Source organism: Puma concolor, chromosome A3 (genome assembly GCF_028749965.1).
Source record: "Puma concolor isolate L17-30 chromosome A3, mPumCon1.1.hap2, whole genome shotgun sequence".
NCBI lineage: Eukaryota > Metazoa > Chordata > Mammalia > Carnivora > Felidae > Puma > Puma concolor.
Window position 1 is genome coordinate 72,514,327 of NC_141669.1, and position 19,901 is coordinate 72,534,227.

At 36.1% G+C, this 19,901-nt stretch overlaps 1 long non-coding RNA gene across 1 annotated transcript in view; it reads right to left on the bottom strand.

The window, feature by feature from the left end:
* Positions 1–8,354: 8,354 nt before the first annotated feature.
* The window catches only part of LOC147582529 (uncharacterized), a 236,753-nt gene continuing 225,206 nt past the window's right edge, over positions 8,355–19,901 (bottom strand). Inside the window, exon 3 of the long non-coding RNA XR_015248743.1 lies at positions 8,355–8,454. This is a non-coding gene — a long non-coding RNA (uncharacterized LOC147582529). The remainder of the gene's footprint in view (positions 8,455–19,901) is intronic.

The following is a 19,901-nucleotide window of genomic DNA, read 5'->3' on the forward strand; positions in this document are numbered from 1 at the left end:
ATAGGAATTTCCCATAGCTATATCTATGCCAATGACAACTAAATTGACAATTTATTCCTCTTTAAATATTAGATTTCTGAAATACAAGTAGATTAAGTCAGCTAAGAAAACAAGAAACAGAATCTTTTTATGTTTTGCACATTGCTGTTAAAAGCCACATTTGAATGTGGTTTTGAAATTTGCATAATCATTCATGAATCTCCTTTCATTTGAATGTCTTAGTAATGACAACTTAAGATATATTGTTTACTGCTTATTCAAAATAAATTTCAATTATCAAAGTAGATCTTTATGTGTGCACCTGTTTCCATATTTGCTATGGACTCAATTAGTAATATGATCATGTATGCTGATGCTGTTTTGAAACTGTGACTTGAAATATACCATGGTAACTTCTGCAATATTAGAGAACAGTGTTTTTTTTAATCCTGTTAAATCATCTAGGCTGGAATTTTAAAACTTGAAATATCCAGCATATGCCACACTAAATTTACCAATGTTTATGCTGTAGATAGCTCAATATATCAAAGCTTCAAAACATTGTAGAAATATGCTTGGCTGCTGCTAATTCTATCCAGAGGTGAACTCTAATTCCTGGGGAAATCTATGTCTTCCTATGAGCTCAATTACAGAATTTTGTCTTCATTGTGCTGTAACATAGAAAATATTTTTAAATTCTATTTTGTAGGGAATATATTGGATTTTATTCATCATTTAATTCTACCATCTTAGTGATGCCCCTAATAGGGTAAACTGTCCATTTTAGAGTATTAGAAAGTTATAAACTCAGAAAAACCTGTTCTACTTCTACCCCTTACCATTTGGGTAAAACTAAGTGTATATAAAACTCTTTAAATCCTTCTCATTCTGTAAAATGTATAGTAGTAGTTCATGCCTTATAGAATTTTTGTGAAGATTCAATGATGAAATGTCTGGAAGAGTTTAGCACAGATCCTAGCATATAGTAAATGCTCAATAAATATTAATCATCATTTTTATTACCATTATTATCGTAGTGTTCATGTGTAAGTAATTTTGTCATTTACATGGTATGTGCTATCTGTTCTTTGCATATGTATGAGTCTACTTTTCTCTAGACAACATGGATTTGGTACCTGGTTGGCAACATTGTACTTTCTACCATTCTTATTGCCTTAATACAGTAAACAGTCATTTAATGGAAAGCTGATTTGTTGGTATATGTCTGCATTACAGTGAATTCACTTGCCTTCCAGAAGTGTCATTTGAGCACCTTTTTCTACGTGACACTGGGAAACAAAGGGGACTAACGCAATATTACAGGTGGCTTTTAAATTCAAAATGTATCCAAAAACCTAGTAATTTTAAAGCTATGGGTAATTCCAAACTCTAGAGAAATAGAGAAACAAAAATAGCTCTGAATAATAATATTCTTAAAGCATTTGTGCCAAATGAGGTATTTGCAAGTTAATTGTCTAATCTAATGTAGTCACAGTTGAATAACTTTGGAAGTAATTGGGGAAACAAAGCATTGATAAATGTGTGTGTGTGTATGTGTGTGTGTGTGTTTGTGCATGTGCATGCACACATGTATGGTTCCTAGAATAATAGCATCTAACATAGGCAATTTTATTATAATTTTAAAATAGAATTAAAAACCAACACATTGTTGAACACAATTTTCAAGATGGAAATAATTATTTTTATGTATATCTATGGTATTTTAAATAGTTGATCTAGAAAATCCTGTCCAAGTAAAGTTTATAGTACTGGAGATATCCTAAAATTCAGCATACTTCTCATAGTTATTTTATTTTTTAAATAGGCACTGATAAGAAGAGGAAAGAGTCAATTTATTAGTTTTAGTAAAAGGCAAAAGATTTATGCGATTTGAAGAGAAACCAGAGCATCAATTTATTAGTTTTAGAATAAAAACTTATTGGGTTTTGTTCCTATTAGTTCCTCATTAGTTCAATAGGCTCCCAGATTTTCTTTTTGAAGAAAAGTGCCCTACAAATGGAGAAGTTTGCAAACCTAACAGATGAAAGTGGCAAGGATGAGGCTGATAAGGTACGCTGCCATCAAATCATGATGGACTTTGAATAACACTGTAAGACTGGGTTTGAGTAGGGTAGTAACATGATCAAATCTATATTTAGAAATCACTTTTAAGGACTTGGATGATGGACTAGAGTAGGGGAGAAATCAGAGGTGAGCAAAATAATTTGGAAGTCCCAACAGGAAAAAAAAAAAAAAAAAAGGAAGTCCCAATAGGGATGGAATTAAGGGTATGGAAGTTCCAACGGGGAAAGGAATTAAATTAAGGATTTACAGGGCCTTACCAATAGTTATCTTTGTAAGAGGAGGAAAAAAAAGGAGTTGAACCTTGTGTATTTCAATCATGCAGGATGTTTACATATTTTTAACTATAGCTTTGCACAGTGTCAACATAACAAAGCCCCCCCCCCCAAATTAAGGTACCTCAACAAACAAGGAAGATAAAGAATTTCATAAAATTAGTATAATACCAGAACAAAGAGTAAGGAGGGGGAGGGGAGAGATAGAAGCATAACTATATATATTGCATGTATTATATCTGTATTACATATGTATCATACATATGTATTACATGTATTAGTCATTTGTACACATATATATTATAAATGAATATAGAACATTGAAAAGTTTTCCAGCCTCAAGTGATTTGAAAGGCAGCAAGAGAGTAATTTAAATACAAGCAGGCTAGATTCAGGAAAGAGGAAGTGATGAGTTTGATTTAGCTCATCAGTAGCAAAATATTTTATAATTAATTATTATTAGTTACAAATAGAGCAGAGGAGCATAGAAGTAGGTCTTCTAAATAGTGGGTGAATGGTTGTGGGAGAGACAAGGATAGATAATGAATAAAGCAAAAATTTGGTCTCAGAGAGCCTTCTTTAATAATAATTATAATTGTAATTATTTTAACATACCATAAATTTGAAAAAGTTTACAGCATTGATTGATGGACCCACTGAATCACTGGGAAATTCTTCTCTTTCTGGTTTAACTGGTGCTTGTGAAAACATTTATCTTTGCTCAAGCATTAATAAAAAAGAGCTGGAAAAGAATTTGAACTCTCTTTTCTTTGACGTATGAAGAAGGAAGGTTTAATTTGGGAAAAGAATAGAGAAGTCTTTTATGCTTTTTGTTAAGAGTAGCCAAATGCTGGAAAAGTATGATAGCACGGAAATGGAAGGTGTGTTGCTAACTGCTCAAAAAAAGAGAATTAATGCCTTAATACCATCCGATCTGTACCAGGATGATTGGCTATAAAATGAGTTTTCATTTCATTTAAATAGAATTGAATTAATCAAAATATTAATTGATCACATTTAATTTATCACAGTTATCACCACAAATAGCCTCTTAAAGTTATTAGGTAACATCTGTAGGACATCTAGAGGACACATCTGGGCTCACCAGCATCAGGAATAATCTCTTGGTGTCTTTCCTCTTTTGCAGCATTTCACACTGACATGCTCAGTAAGCTTCAGTGATTTGAACTCACCATGTGCATGTACCTTAAATGTGATAAGCTGTGTAGTGCACACATACAACCTAAGGGCAAGAAATGGGATGCCAAAGGTTAGACTGTGTAGGGGTGGGGGGAAACACACCAACGAAAAACAAGATAAGAAAAATAATTTTTCCTATACAGTATTGAAAAATTTTTGGCAGGTACAATGCAGTGAAAATTGAGTTCAACTGGTTTGAGAAAGTGTTCAAAAATTCAGTCCAAGTTCCACTAGTGGCTCAAAATATGACCTTGTACATGCCTTGTAACTCAGTTTTTTATCTTCCTAAAGAGTACAAATGTGCTTGGAAGTAGAAAATAAGCCAAATAAAATCATGAGGTATTAAGATGCATTTGGAAGTTCTTTGGAGGTCAAGAGTTTTGAAATTCTACATATAATACAAAATCCAAGAAGAAAAAATGAATTTTCTTCTGCTCTAGTATAGTAATCTAAGTATTCATCTCTCAGCTAAATACCCAGATTATCTCTCTATAGCTATCTAAAGTTCATTTATATGAACACTTTCTCACTTTCCTGATAAAATTCATTTTTATCAACCTTCATGCAGTTTGAATTTCTGTATCCTCTGCAGTGGCAGCACCAGAGAAATATTATTTCCAACTAGTCAAAGACTGAGGAAAGCCAAAAGGTTAGTGGTAGATGGGGGAAGGGCTTTGCTGTAGAATTTGATATCTTAAAGGCAAGCCGTTTCATTTCCAGAGAGCTTGAGTATAATGTGATTTATCATATCAGTACCATGTAGAGCAAAGATTTTACTAAATTCAGGGAGATAAGGCAGAAAACAATAACTACAATAACCACTGAAATATAGCCTCAAATAATATTGGTGAACTATTAATGCCAGGGAAAGAAATGCAGTGGACAGATCAGTTTCTATAAGGAGTAATCTTGGTTTTGGGGGGTTTTTTTTTGTTTGTTTGTGTGGTGTCTTTTTTTTTTTTTTTTGACATTGTATCTGTTTCACATCAAAAGGGAGAAGGGCTCCTCTTCATCACCAGCTTCCAGTGCTGTTCTAAATTTAAACAAAAAGATGCTAAATGTGTGCAAGAAAGAAAGAATGGTTTAGTCACATAAACACAGACATCATAATTACTGCCATTAGCATTATACTAGTCACTGAATAAATTCATTTCTGATAATATAGGCCCAAGTAAAAGCTTGTATGTCTCGGGGCGCCTCGGTGGCGCAGTCGGTTAAGCGTCCGACTTCAGCCAGGTCACGATCTCGCGGTCCGTGAGTTCGAGCCCCGCATCAGGCTCTGGGCTGATGGCTCCGGGCCTGGAGCCTGTTTCCGATTCTGTGTCTCCCTCTCTCTCTGCCCCTCCCCCGTTCATGCTCTGTCTCTCTCTGTACCAAAAATAAATAAAAAAACGAAAAAAAAAAAGTTTGTATATCTCTTACATAGTAATCCAAAAAATAAATGGCCTAGGGCTTATATGGTGGTTTCATTGTAGCAAAGACCAAGACCCTTTATTTAGGTCATTATATATCTGCCAATATTACATAACTTCTCTTCAGCTCTTGCTAAGCCATTTACATTCAGCCAACCAGAAGGAAAAGGTAATGGAAAAGGGAAAGGGGCAGGCATGATGCTTCTTTTAAATTTTTTTTTCAACGTTTATTTATTTTTGGGACAGAGAGAGACAGAGCATGAACGGGGGAGGGGCAGAGAGAGAGGGAGACACAGAATCGGAAACAGGCTCCAGGCTCTGAGCCATCAGCCCGGAGCCTGACACGGGGCTCGAACTCCCTAACCGCGAGATCGTGACCTGGCTGAAGTCGGACGCTTAACCGACTGCGCCACCCAGGTGCCCCATGATGCTTCTTTTAAAAGAAGTTCTGATTACCTCGACTTGTAATCCATTGGCGAGGACACAGGCACATTTGATGCAGGGGAGACTGGAAATTGTCTTTATAGCTGTGCGGCCATATGCCTCACTCAAGTTCTATAGAAGAAGGGTAGAATGGGTATGTGATGATCTGCTCTCAATCTTGTCTCTCCCCTAAACACACACACACACACACACACACACACACACACACACACACACACACACACACACACACCAACAGCAACAACAAAACCCCCACAAAAAACCAAGTTGCCCACCACTTGTCTCTCCCCTATAGGTTCAATTCCTTTCTTCCTACACATCAAACCACAACACAAGGAGCCACATCAAGACCTGATGGAGAGGGCCAAATATTACCTACCCAGAGATGGACTTTGACCTGGATGCAACTTTGGAATTGCTTCCCTTTTAGGGGGAGTGAATATCCCAAAGAAGACCATTCTTCTTGATGTGGCTCATCATGCTTAGGATATTAAAACATAGAGGAAATGTCTTTTTCTCTCCTCTATGCCAATATAAAATGGTGAAACAAGAATTTAAAACTGATTAAAACTGTTTTTTTTTTTTTGAAAGAAAGCATGGGAAATTCATAGCAGTTACTGAATGATCACAACCATCAAATCTCACTGGGCAAAAGTGGAGAAAAATCTGTCTTGTACTGAATTAAGTTCCTTGGATAACCCAAGTAGCTCATTATAATGCCCTCTGGATATTTGTGATTATGGTCCTTGGTTTAGTCCTTTATGACACTTTCCTTGTCCTTATCCTTCATAATGAAAATATTGAAAAGTATTTTTTTAGAAGCTAGTTTAGTCCACATCATGATTGCAGGTTCGAGATAGGGTTCTGCTTTAAGGTTAGGAAAATAATAAGCTTCTGTAGGTGGTTTGTTTCTTTGGAAATACAATTTTTAGTAGGGTTCTAGTCAATTCTGTCTGCAGGTAATCGTAAATAAAAATGTCATAAAAAGATATTTTTTATACTTAAACATACTGGTCTTTAATTTACTGGCTTTTTTTTCTCTCAAACTTGAATGGACTCAGCGCTCCACATCTGAATCTCAGTTTTGCCCCTGAGCTCGTTTTCATTGTCTGGCTGAAAACTCTTGGTAGGAACTGCTTGGCAAAACATGAGGCTACAGTCTCATCTGCTACAAACTCTACCTTTTCAGAGGAACCTGTTCTAACTAGCCTACGTTGTACTGTCACTGGTAGAACTTTAAAAAAAATCAACAAAAAGAAACTAACAGACCTATATTCTGAGGTTTTCACATCAATTCTATAGTTATAAGCTCTATAACTTTCAGGTCTATAATTTTTCAAGTCTGCTTTTCAAAGTATCTTAAGCAGCAGTGTAATGAAACATTTGTCTGTATAACAAAGGTCTGCTACCCTGCAGCTTGCCTCTCCTTGCTGATTTCCAACAATCACAAAAAGACAGCCACACATTTTGGATTGCTTGGTATTTTTTTTTCTTTTAGCATTGCTCTTCTGGGTACCATCTGTGTTACACAAATTTGTAAATGTTAGCAATAGAATAGTTAAAAATAGAGGTATTTATATATTTCCCAATAACTATTCAGACATCCAAAATAAATACAGAGAAAGTAGAAGAAAGGAAATAATAAAAACAATAAGAGACATATATTAAATACATAAGTCAAAATTGTTTCTTATAAATGACTTATAATAATGACAAACCTCTGGTAAAATTGAATTAAAACACAGAAGACAAGATCAAAAATCAGAAGTTAATATTTAGACAACAGATGTTGCACATATGAAGCAGTAATAAGAGCATGTTATGAAAAATGTCATTCCAGTAAATTTCAAACTCAAATGCAATGGACCAAATTCTTATAAAAAGTAACATCACTGATAGTAATTCAAAAAATAGAAAACTTCATAGACCTATAGATGTTAGAAAAATTGAATTAGTCAAAAATATTTGTGCACAGAAAAATTAAGCCAGAGGTAAATTCCCCAGAGTTCTGTCAAAATATTTAAAGAAAAAAAAAATCTATGCAATCTCTCCTGGAAGAAAAAAGGAAACTACTCTATTCATATAATGAAGCTGGTATTACCTTGGTACCAAACCTAAGAAGAACATTTTGTGAACAAAAAAAAAAAATGACATACCAATTTCACTTGTGAACATAGAAGAAAATAGTTCTAAGATATGAGAAGTCTAATAATGTATGACCAAGGTGAGTTTATTCTAGTAATGAAAACTGGTTTAACACTAGAAAATTAACAAATGTAATCCTGCATGATTCATATAAACAAAGAAATATAACTCTGGTGGAAAGAGAACAGTTTTGTTCTATAGTTTTGCTTTCATAGCCTCTCATCTAATTTTCAAACCTGAGCCAATTTGTATACCTGGAATGTTGTGCCCAAAGAGGCAGCCTGATCTTGTTTCCATAGGTATAGCCAGTAATTTTCTTTCTATTCTTCTGCTAATTATTCATCTGCAATTATTCATCACACTGACTATATCCCAGAAAGAGGGAAACAGACTTTTCCAGGATAGATGGTAATTTCGAACTGAGATAAACCTTGGAAAAGTGAAATATTTTCTGGCCTACCCACAGAGAGGACATTTATGGAAGTGAGATAAGCAAAATTTTGGCCTAAAACCATTATACAGTGGACCCAGTGAGTGTGCAAAAGCACCTAAGGGTCATTTCCTCAATTTCTGGATGCATCCAAAACATACTCATCCGTGAGGAGGATCCTTACATTATCTCACTCACCCAAAGAATAAAGTCTATTATCCTAGAAGGGGCAAGTAAAATACTCTGGAAGTAATACATCTCTCTTTTTCTTTAAACTGAGATCCATGTTCTTTTATTTACATATTACAAAATAATACATGAACAGATACATGATTATTTTTGCATATTTAAAAAAACATCATTATATAGAGAGTAAAAATAAAAATATCTTTCACTGTAGTCTTGATTCCCCCCTCATATCACACCATGCGGCTCCCCACAGGTAACCAGTGACAATATTCAGCAGAACTGGGAACTGTGAGATCCACTTAAAAAAAATTGTAAAAAACACGTAACATGAATTCTCTTCTCAACAAAATTTTAAGTGCACATTATAGCATTGCTAACTGTATGCACATTGTTATAAAGCAAAACTCCAGAACATTTTTTTTAAGTAGGCTCCACACTCACGGGGCTTGAGATCAAGACCCTGAGATCAAGATCTGAGCCAAGATCAAGAGTCAGATGCTTAAGCAACTAAGACACCCAGGCACCCCTACCCCCTAGAACTTTTTCATTTTGCATGACTAATACTCTATATCCACTGAAGAGCAATTCTGTTTCCCCTCCACCTCCAGTTTCTGGCAACCACCATTCTACTTTCTGCTCCTATGAATTTGATTATTTTAGATATTTGTATAAGTACAATTATGCATAGTATGTCCTCCTGTGACTGACTTCACTTAGTATAATGTCCTCATGGTTTCCCCATGTTGTAGCTTATGACAGGATTTCCTTCTTTTACAAGACATAATAATAACCCATTGTGTGTGTGTGTGTGTGTGTGTGTGTGTGCGCGCGCGTGTGTGTGCGTAATCTGTTTATTCTTTTATTTTGATGGACATTTAGGTGTTTCCACCCCTTTGCTATTGTGAATAATGCTGCAATTAATATGGGAGTGCAAATATCTCTTCAAGATGTTGACTTCAGTTTGTTTGGACAAATGCCAACAAATGCAATTGCTGGATCATATAGTACCTCTGTTTTGAATTACTGGAGGAATTTCCAGACTATTTTCCATAGTGGCTACACCATTTTAAATTCCTACCAACAGTACTCAAGAGTTCTGATTTCTCCACATCCTTGCTAATGTTTGTTATTTTCTGTTTTTTTAATAATATCTCATTGAGATAATATCTCTTTGTAGTTTCGATTTGCACTTCCCTGATGATTAGTGATATTCAGCATCTTTTCATATAGCTGTTGTTTTTTTTTGTTTGTTTGTTTGTTTTCTTTAGAGAAATGTCTATGCAAGTCCTTTGCCTATTTTTAAGAAAACTATTTTGCTATTGACTTGTGGGAGCTCCTTAGATATTTTGAATATTAACCCATTATCAGATATATGTATTGTGGATATTTTCTCCCATTCCACAGGTTGCCATTCACTCTTTTGATTATTTCCTTTGCTGTACAAAAGCTTTTTTGGTTCGATGTAGTCCCACTTGTCTATTTTTATTTTTGTTACCTGTGCTTTTGGTGTCCTATTGAAGAAATCTTGCGAAACCAATATTATGAAGCTTTTTTTCTATGTTTTCTTGTAGTAGTTTTATAGTTTCAGGTCTTATGTTAACTCTTTAATTTATATTGAGTTGAATTTTATGTATGTTGTAAGATTAGGCCCCAATTTTGTGCTCTTGCATGTAGATACTTAATTTTTCCAGCACCATTTATTGAAGATACTATTCTTTCCCCAGTGTTCTGTCCTGTTAAACAGCATTTGACTATATATGAGTGGGGTTGTTTTGGGGATCACTATTCTTTTCCATCAGTTTATGTGTCCATTTTATATCAGTACAATATTATTTTGATTATTGTAACTCTGTAATATGTTTTTCAGTCAAGAAGCATGAGGCTTCCAGTTTTTTTTTTCTTTTTCAGTATTGTTTTGGATATTCAAGGTGTTTTGTGTTTCTATATGAACTTTAGGATCATTTTTTATATTTCTTCAAAAATGCCATTGGGATTTGATAGAGCTTACATTGAACCTATATATCAGTCTGAGTACTATGGATATTTTTAGCAATATTTAGTCTTTGAATCCATGAACACAGGATGTATTTCTATTTATTTGTGTCTTCTTCAATTTGAGCAACATTTTATAGTTTTCAGTGTATAAGTCTCTCATCTCCTTCATAAGTTCACTCCTAGGTATTTTATTATTTTTGATGCTATTGTAATGGGATTACTTTGTCAATTACCTTTTTAGTACTATGCCTTGTTGGTGTTTTCAAGTTTCTTGATTTAGGAACATCTGAGCAGCATCAATTCTCCCAGATTTCTTTCTCAGTGGCTCCCAGGCATCTAGAGTATGTAGGGTCCCCTTAGTGCTCTGGAACAGTCATGACAGAAACCAGTCCCTTGGCAAGCTCCCTGTAAAGATAGAATGTTGGACTCATGTTTCAAGCCCTTCATTTCCCAGGAAGAAGCAGGAGTTTTCTTCTTTTCATTCTACGCTAAGATTATGGCTAGTAAATGAGTGCTAATCCAAACCATCAACTTTATTCTTAGTAGCCCCCAACATGACTTTCCGTCCTGTCAGTGCTTAGATTCAGGCAATACAGAAGCCAGTACTTTGGGTAGCCCCCTCCCTGCCTCCACACAAGTCAAAATATTGGGCACATGTTTTAGTCTTCTCTTTCCATCTCCAGGGTAGAACCAGGTACTGGGAATTTTCTTGCAGATCACCATGCTTTGATGTCTCTGGTTTCATGCTCACCTGGGTTACAGGAGCTTCTTAACATGTTTTCTCCATTTCTCCAGGGAATTAGTCCATGTATTGTTAAGTCTGTATTTCTGTGGGTGGAAGGAGGGTCTGGGGCTTTCTTCATCACCATCTTGCTGACATCATCCTCTGGAAGTAATCCATCACAATAATCTCTTTTTACATCAGAACTATTTATATCCCAGGAAGAATTTTCATCAAAAACGATGCAGATGGCAGTGATTCCTCAAACAGCTTCATTGAATATGCCCATTTGACCAGTACAGAAGAGTCACAATAGGTTATCATAAACTTAATTTAAAAGTGTCACCAATTGAAGCTGCCTTTTTCATCTGTCAAATGCACATATCCTCTATACCAATTAGAAAAAAAACCTACCTGAAACAGTCTTTTAACTGGCATAAACAGCAATTTATCTTTATTTATTTATTTTTTTACCTCAGAACTATGCCAACTCTCCCAGTCTATGTGATAGTCAATTTCAACAGGATCTTTGTTAATATCCAGAAGGACATTTTTCTCACCACCATATTGGTGATATGCTGATTAGATTTGGTGGCAGTAGGTAATAAACACCTTCAATGTTTTTGTAAGACACGTATATGACAGAGTGACATCTAAAAGTTAGGAAAACTCAGGATCTGCTACTTTACTAACATTTCTATTTATCCAGTGGTATAGGGGAGGGGTCAGCAAGCATTTTCTGTGAAGAAATAGATAGTAAATATTTTAATTCTTTTTAATGTTTATTTCTGAGAGAGCAAAACAGAGCATGAGCCGAAGAGGGAGGGAGGAAGGGAGAGAGAGAGAGACAGAGAGAAACAGAGAGAGAGAATCTGAAGCAGGCTCCAGGATCTGAGCTGTCAGCACGGAGCCTGAAGCAGGGCTCCAACTCATGAGCTGTGAGGTCATAACCTGAGCTGAAGTCCGCGCTTAACTGACTGAGCCACCCAGGTGCCCCTAGATAGTAAATATTTTAGGCTTTGTGGTCCATATGGTCTGTATCACAACTACTCAGCTCTGCTAGTGTATTATACATGCAGCCATAGATAACAGTTAAATGAATAAGTGAACCTCTGTTTTAATAAAACCTTATTTATAAAAATAGGTGTCAAACCAGATTTGGACTTATTTTTCTGACTCCTAGTCTACAGCATATCATGATAATGCAGCAAGGTAAAGCTTCTCATTATACCTTGTACTTATCTTTTACTTATTTATCTTTGAGATAATTGATCTCTCAAAGACTTAGGTGACCCACAACAGGTACATTTCTCAAGTTTTCTTTCACTATTGAAAGATTAAATTTTTCCTTATTGATTTAAGTTTCTCTAATAAAGAAATTTCTTTGTAATATACATAATACAGAGTTTTAAGTCTCCTTTGGTGCTTTTGGCTTTCCTGCATTATTTTCTTAATTCTGAAAACATCTTAATGTAAGATTTTGTGTGTTATTTACTAGACTTAATTTTTTCCTAAATTTCATTAAGAATGCAAAGCATATATAAAATTGTCTTTGGTTTCTTGTAGATCATGTTCTCCAGTATGCTTATCCTATACAACTTCCTTCATTTTTTTATTATAAAATCTTTTACATTTTCCATGTTGCTGTTTTCCTTTTTCTCTTTATTCCTTATGAAGAACAAAAATATATGTATGCAGTGTTTATTTGAAATGTCAGGGTGAATGTATTCTGTCCCATTTTTTTAATTCTTTTTTTAACGTTTATTTATTTTTGAGAAGAGAGAGAGCATGAGTGGGGAAGGAGAGAGAAAGAGGGAGACACAGAATCTGAAACAGGCTGCAGGCTCTGAGATGTCAGCACAGAGCCCGACGCGGGGCTCGAACTCATGGACCATGAGATCATGACCTGAGCTGAAGTCGGATGCTTAACCGACTGAGCCACCCACGCGCCCCTATTCTCTCATTTTTATAGCTAGTCCTACCTAAGTATATCATTTACCCCTTTTCAGATCCTAAATTTAAGGACAAGTTCATGTGCACAGGGTCTTCTCACAATGGTGTTGTACAGAAAGCATTTACCTAGTGGAGCTTTGCTGAGATGTGATGAGATGTTCACTTGTTTCCATTCCCTGTTTCTCAGAGTATCATAAGGGAAATTTATTCCTGGAGAGTTTGAAATAGTCTGAGTTTCTTACTTTTCAAAAGTAGCTTATAAACCCTGTAAGTTTTACAATACAGTTCTCCATATACTCTTTATGAATCGACCACAAAATCCCAGCAGGCAATAGTCAGATGCCACTTGTAGAAGGTGATGATTTCAGAATAGATATAAAAAGTAAGATCTTGAGGAGACAGAAATGGGGCCTGGCAGGTGAGCTCTGGTTGTGTCAGAAGGCAGCTTGTGTGAAATCCTGGATTATTGTTAGATTTTCTTTTCATCCTCACAGGCTCCAAGGCTCTGATGCAGTAATTAACCATATTTATGTGTGGAAACCATCTATTATGTTCCTTCATTGTGGCAGTGTTTCTATTTCATAAGCATGAGTCTCTTAAGGAGCCCTTTCCAATTTAGTTTATCTGCAATGTAATTAGAGGGTCATTTCTATATGAACAATGTTGTACATATAGTAATACTCAAGAAATGATAACTGCTTGCTATTGGCACATGATTTTTGACATTCTTAGTTGACAACACTATTTGAATTTTCCAATTATTTTCTGGATGTTTTTGATCTTTCTATGGCACATCCCCCAACTTAGATGCGTGAGTCCCAAATTTATACATATGAAGCAGATTAATTTCAGCTTCCTGGTCTCCCCCTTTAGAATGCCTGATTTAGTAGAAATCAGATGGAACCTAGGAACCAGTATTTACAGCAAGTCTACAAAATGATCCTGACATGGGAAGATGGGGGGAAACTTTGTTAATTTCATAGTATTTTGAAGATTTTGAGTGTTTCAGATCAGATAGAAAAACATCTGCCTTATTGAATATAGTTTCCAGGTTGCTTCCAGATCTTGGGTTGTCATGTAGAACAGCTTGAGTATAGACTGGTATGAGAACCTCCTACCTTGCAGCCAAAAAGTGAGTTCTGCCAGTCATTTTAGCTGCAGGCTGGGCTGTCAAAAGATTAGAAGTGGTAATTATTATCCCCTGGTCTGAAACGGTCTTTATCTGCAGCTGAGTAGCTCTTAGGAAGAGGTAGAATTTTCACCCTTTCTTTGAAAATAACAAAAAGGAAATGTTGCCTATTTGATTTTTAATGCTGAACTTCCCTGGATCCTTAGAATCAAAGAGCAGGTGTATTAGCACTGGGTGGTATTTTCCTTCACAAAGTGTGGTTTGAGATACAAAGAAAGGGGAGATAATGATAAGCAGTGATCCCTGAGCGAAATCTCATTCTTTTGCCATATGCTGGTACAGTATTCTGCTCTAGTATATTAGGTCAAGTCCCTTTTTATATTTATTAATATTTTCATTTCATAGCTAGTCAGGGTATCAAGTTTCACATATTTGTTACTTCCTGTGTTAAATGGCATTTTATTCATTTTTTCTGATAAACTACTTTATATGGGGTGAGATTCAGAGTTAATACTCTGGAAATTAGTATAATTCCTGGGTTAAGTAATATTCAATAAATATTGCTTAGATTCTAAACAGAGCATCTGTCTCCTATTTTCCAGAATTTTAGAGCATCAAGACTACTTCCTGGGGATTCTATTTATTAAAATGGGCCTTGCAAGATAAATTTGTCTCTGAAGGCTGAGAATAAGTCTCATATTTTCAAGTCTCATCCCACAGTCTTGTGTATTGCTTTGGAAACAAATGCTTAACTAGGAATGGTTACCTAATTCCTAATTATACTACTTCACATAGTCACTGTAACTTGATACACTATTAACTTAGCAAACTGTCATAGCTCTTATCACGTGTACCTCATTCTACCTTGTATCACTGTTATTTGCAACTCCAGCTTTTTCTTCCCTACTAAACATTGAGGTCATGTATTGATATTTTTATATTTTTCCTGCATTTGTGCAGTCTTTTGGCTATGGCAGATGCTCAAGATCTATTAAGTGATTTGACTGTGTTTATTTCTGTATTGATCTTATTGTTATAATTATAATTAGTATTTTAAAGATGTTTCCATTATCATCATTATAAATTCTCTCTAAAAGGAAGATTGAGGGATGCCTTGGTGGCTCAGTTGGTTGGGTGTCTGACTTTGGCTGAGGTCATGATCTCACGGTTTGTGGGGCTAGCCCCGCATCAGGCTCTGCCCTAAGGGCTCAGAGGCTAGAGCCTGCTTCGGATTCTGTGTGTCTCTCTCTCTCTGCCCCTCCCCCACTCATGCTCTGTCTCCCTGTCTTTCAAGAATGAATGAACGCTAAAAAAATAAATAAAAGGAAGATTGACTAATATTTTGATTAACCAGAATTCATTTTATAGTGAGAGCGATATTTAATTACAAATAATTATCTAAAGAACTAAGTCCTTGTAACTAGATTTCCAATTATAGCCAAAATATACCTGACATATATGAGAATATTTATGAGAAGTGAGTTCATATTATTTCAGTTTATTGGTAAATAAAATTCTAATTGATGAAATAATCAAGAATTGGAAGGTTGTAATATATTTCTTAAATCTGTTTCACAGTTTACATTTCACATGGCATATCTATTCAGTATGCCATTGTTCATATGAAAATAACACTATAAAGTTTATTATCTATTTATATGGGGGTTATAAAACAGATAAGTATATCATCATGCGTAAACATTTATTAGCAGCCTGATATACACACAACAATGCACAATGCATTGATACAAGGAGGTATCCATCTACCACCTAGGGTCTTGTAGCAATGATCAAGAAAAGAATGATCTCAAAATAGCATGTGCATGTCAAGGCTGCCTTTGTTTAGCCTGGTAGATCTCATTTTGGGCTTTTTCTTAGTGCCTTTCAGACCTTCCCTAGGTAAGCCAGCTTGCTGTCATTGCTCTTTGTATGCACAGTCGTTCTGCCCTGTTTGTAATTGTGCTGTGGCAGGCACTTAATAAAGCATCCTTCCTGCTGCCTTTGAGCCTGTCAGCCAGCAGTTGTTTAGGTATTCTGTTATCATCCATCTCCCCATCTGCCCTACCCAGAAGAGTTATGCTTCAGTAAGTATTGCTTCAAAGTGGATAGACTGGCTGTCCTCTAGGATTTCATTGTTGGTGATCCTGCCTCACCATTTAATTAAATAGAACTTCCCAATGAAGCTTCTCTGGAAGCCATTTGTAGAGTCCTGAGCCACATGAGCTCTTGCCATTCTGTACACTGTGACACATATGTAGACTTCTAGTTTCATTCAGAGTTCAGGATGAACTAAGCTAGCCACTTCTCTTCCAGCTGAAGACACCATGATCTATCTGGTTCCTTTGCTTGAAGAATTCTTATACATTTATCAAATAATAGTTGGTGTCAGACACAGTCTGTATGTTTGGGATGTTCATTAAATATAATTAAACTCTGTGTCCCAAGGACCACATCATCTTGTAATTAGGGTAAAATGTGTTAAATGCTATAATAGAGGTTTATGAAATATGTTTTGGAAGTACAGAGGAAGAAGGAACTCTGACTAACACATAGAGTAGGAGGAGTGAAGCAAAGATGAAACCAGCATTTAGGAGTCAGACATTGTAAACTGTGTTGGCAAAAGGCCCACTCATACCAAAAGTATAAAGGCAACTCTAAGAAAGGATATATGTACCCAGTGAAAGTTCAGTATAGAAGCATGTGTTAGCTCTCCCAGACCATGATTTATCTCAATCTATCCATAACCGAAGACCCCAATCTTACAAATTTACCTATGAATAAAAATGTGCAAAGAGTATAAGTGATTTCCCTAGTGCACACAATTAGTAACATCTTTAGGTCTAAAATACAGATTTTCTGACTGAAATGTGGTTATAAAAAAAGAGGGGGATATCTTAAGGTTAGAATGATTTGAACTGTAATAAACCCCTCTGTCAGTCTCTCTAGGAAGGCATTTTTTGGATACATAATACATAGGAACTGGGATTTGGAATTAAGTGATTTCTCACATACCAACAGTGGGAACTCTAAGGTATGGCTAGGTGTCTAGATTATAGTGAGTTGAGAAAAGTAATGACATTAATTCCTTTTTAGTCATAAACACCATTATACATATCAGATAAAAGCCAATCTCAAAATTTGAATAATGCTTACTATTTTTTTATACAAACCAATAAATGGTTAAAATATTATGTCACTGGAGAATAATTTTAGCCTTTACTTATTTAACTTTTCTGTGATCTCTGACACTGTTGGCTACACATCCTCCATTTTCAAAACTGCTATTTATATTTACATTTTGGATCCTAATTTACTATGTCCTGGTTTTCTCTGTTTTTGCCTTCTCACCACACTCTGTTCTCTTTCCTTAAATCTTGGTGTTCATCAGGTCTACATCCTTAGCTCTCCTTCCCTTTTTTGTTTTTTCCTCTCCACTGTTGGGTAGGGGGTGGTCTTACCTAAATGCATAGCTTCTCAATGAGTTATTTTTAATTGGACCACGTGACTAAACCTAGAAAGTATCCAACTGCTTTTTCTGCTTGAATGCCCAGATGGATCTTAATCCAAACATTTTTTTTTAACTTCCAGTGTAGTTAACATACAGTGTTAAATTAGTTTCAGGTTTATAATATAGTGATTCAACAGTTCTATATATCACTCAGTGCTCATCAAGATAAATGTACACTTACTCCAAACATGTTTAAAGCCTGATGTTATCTTTTTCCTCAGACCTGTTCCTCCTCCTTTGTTCCCTGTCTTTGGAAATAAGAACACCAATTGACCCCATTGTCCACATCTGAAACCTGAGAGTCATCTTGGACACCTCCCATTTGCTCACCCCCTAGTGACCACATGCTCTAAATTTTACCTTTTCCTTACTTTCTACACCCTTTACCATTTTTTTTTTTTACTCATGCTTTTAGTGTCTTGACTGAATAATTGTAGCTGCCATATAACTTGTCTTCTCTATGCCTACTCCTCTCCTCTCCACCTCCCCCCGCCCAACTCAGGATCTGCAGAGACCTTTATAATACATAAATGTGATTACAGTTCTTTAGTTTTCTCTGGTTTCTGCAAGCTTCAAATTCAAATACCTAATCTTAGTCACAGGGCTTTCAGAGTTTACCTCTGCACTAATCTCCTTGCACCATCTCATATGCATCCTCATCCCATGTGTATCAACTGCTTTAAGATCTGCAAACATATTGAGCTACCTCTGGCCACCACCCCTTCCCTTGGAGCCCCTTCCCAGCTGTTTTTCCTTTCTCCTGTGATGCCATTCACCTCCTTCCTCAGCTAGTACCTTCCATTTATCCTTCAAATCCTGGCTTAAGCACCATCTTCTTGAAAAAACCTTCCTTGACTTAGGATTTCTGCCCTTCTTCTCCAGTGGCATCTGGTGCTTAACTCCCTCCATGTAATTCATTATCAAACTATAAGCTCCCTGAGGTCAGGAATTTATCTTACTTGATTTTGTATGCTGAGCTCACAAGATAGAACCTAGCATATAGACAAATGAAGATCTCATTTACAAGAGCATGGTGAAAGAAGCAGAAAAAGAATTATAAAAATGGATCTTTTTAAAGATGCCTCTCAGACAGCCGGGTAGAAATACAAATGTGAGATTGACAATAAGTGGAAAAAGCTGGCAGGTAATACAGGTTGGAACCCTTGTTGATTACAGAGAGGGGGTGTGTGAAGAGAGGTAATGCAGAAATCTAGCCCTGCAGATATACTGTGACTCCATAATTAGTCCCTTGAGGGATATTTATTTTAATTTAAATGAGCAGGAATTTCTGTTTATAGCTGCTCAGTAACATTTTTAGTGTCTTCTGTATACAGGCCCTTTGCTTTTCCCCAGGACAAAGATGAGTAATAAGGATGCTTACAGCCAGTGGAAAGCAAGACACTTGTACAGTGCAGGGCAAAGGGGGTTGGGTGGCTCTTAGGATAGTGGCATATCAAATGACATAGAAACAGAACACTGAGACAGTGCTTGTTTTCAGGGGAATGAAGACGATTGGAAAAGTATTATTAAGGAAAACCTCATAGAGGAGAGGACACCTCCAATGACTACTGAAATATAATGAGAGATTTGCCATTTAAAGAAGGGGAAAAAACGAACCACAAGAGGGAAGACACTAAAGCATATAGCTGTAGGGTGTGTATAGAAAATAACTACTTCAGTAATATTAGAGCATAACTTCTTCTAATGGGAAAGTATACAGCTTCCTTTGCACAGCTTCTAGAAGGTTAGCTGTGGCCACGCGCTGGACAGTTGGTGTGCCATGATGAGAAGTTTGAACTTAACATATAATAATCAGGTAACTATGAGAGGGTTTTACTGAGGGAAGTGGCAAAGTCATATTTGCAACTTAGAATGGACCACTCTGGGTAGAATGAAATGGATGTACTAGAGATGGGGAAGAAGCAGAATACTGCAGAGAAAGACCCATCAAAAGACTTGAGACTAAACGAATAAAATGAGTAGAAAGGCCACATCCCAAAAACAGTTAGTAAGTAAAACCAGCAAAAATCAGCAACTCGAATTTCTAATTTGTATTTATTTACACATCACATCTTTGGCTAACAGATTTCCTTATTGCTTGGAGAAATTTTAACTTTGCAAAATTAAACAGCAAAAGGATGCTAAACATTCACTAGTAAGTATGAGTGCTGTTCTGCTCTTGAATAAAATTTAGGCCCCAAGAAAAATACACTGTGTGAGTCATTATGAAGTGTTCACATCACATTGCAGCCATACAGTGAGTTCATTCAGAACTGACACTCCTTGGGGAGCCTGAATGGCTCATTTGGGTAAGTACCCAACTTCAACTCAGGTCATGATCTTACAGTTTGTGAGTTTGAGGCCCGCATCAGGCTCAGTGCTGACAGCTCAGAGCCTGGAACCTGCTTCAGATTCTGTATCTCCCTCTCTCTCTCTGTC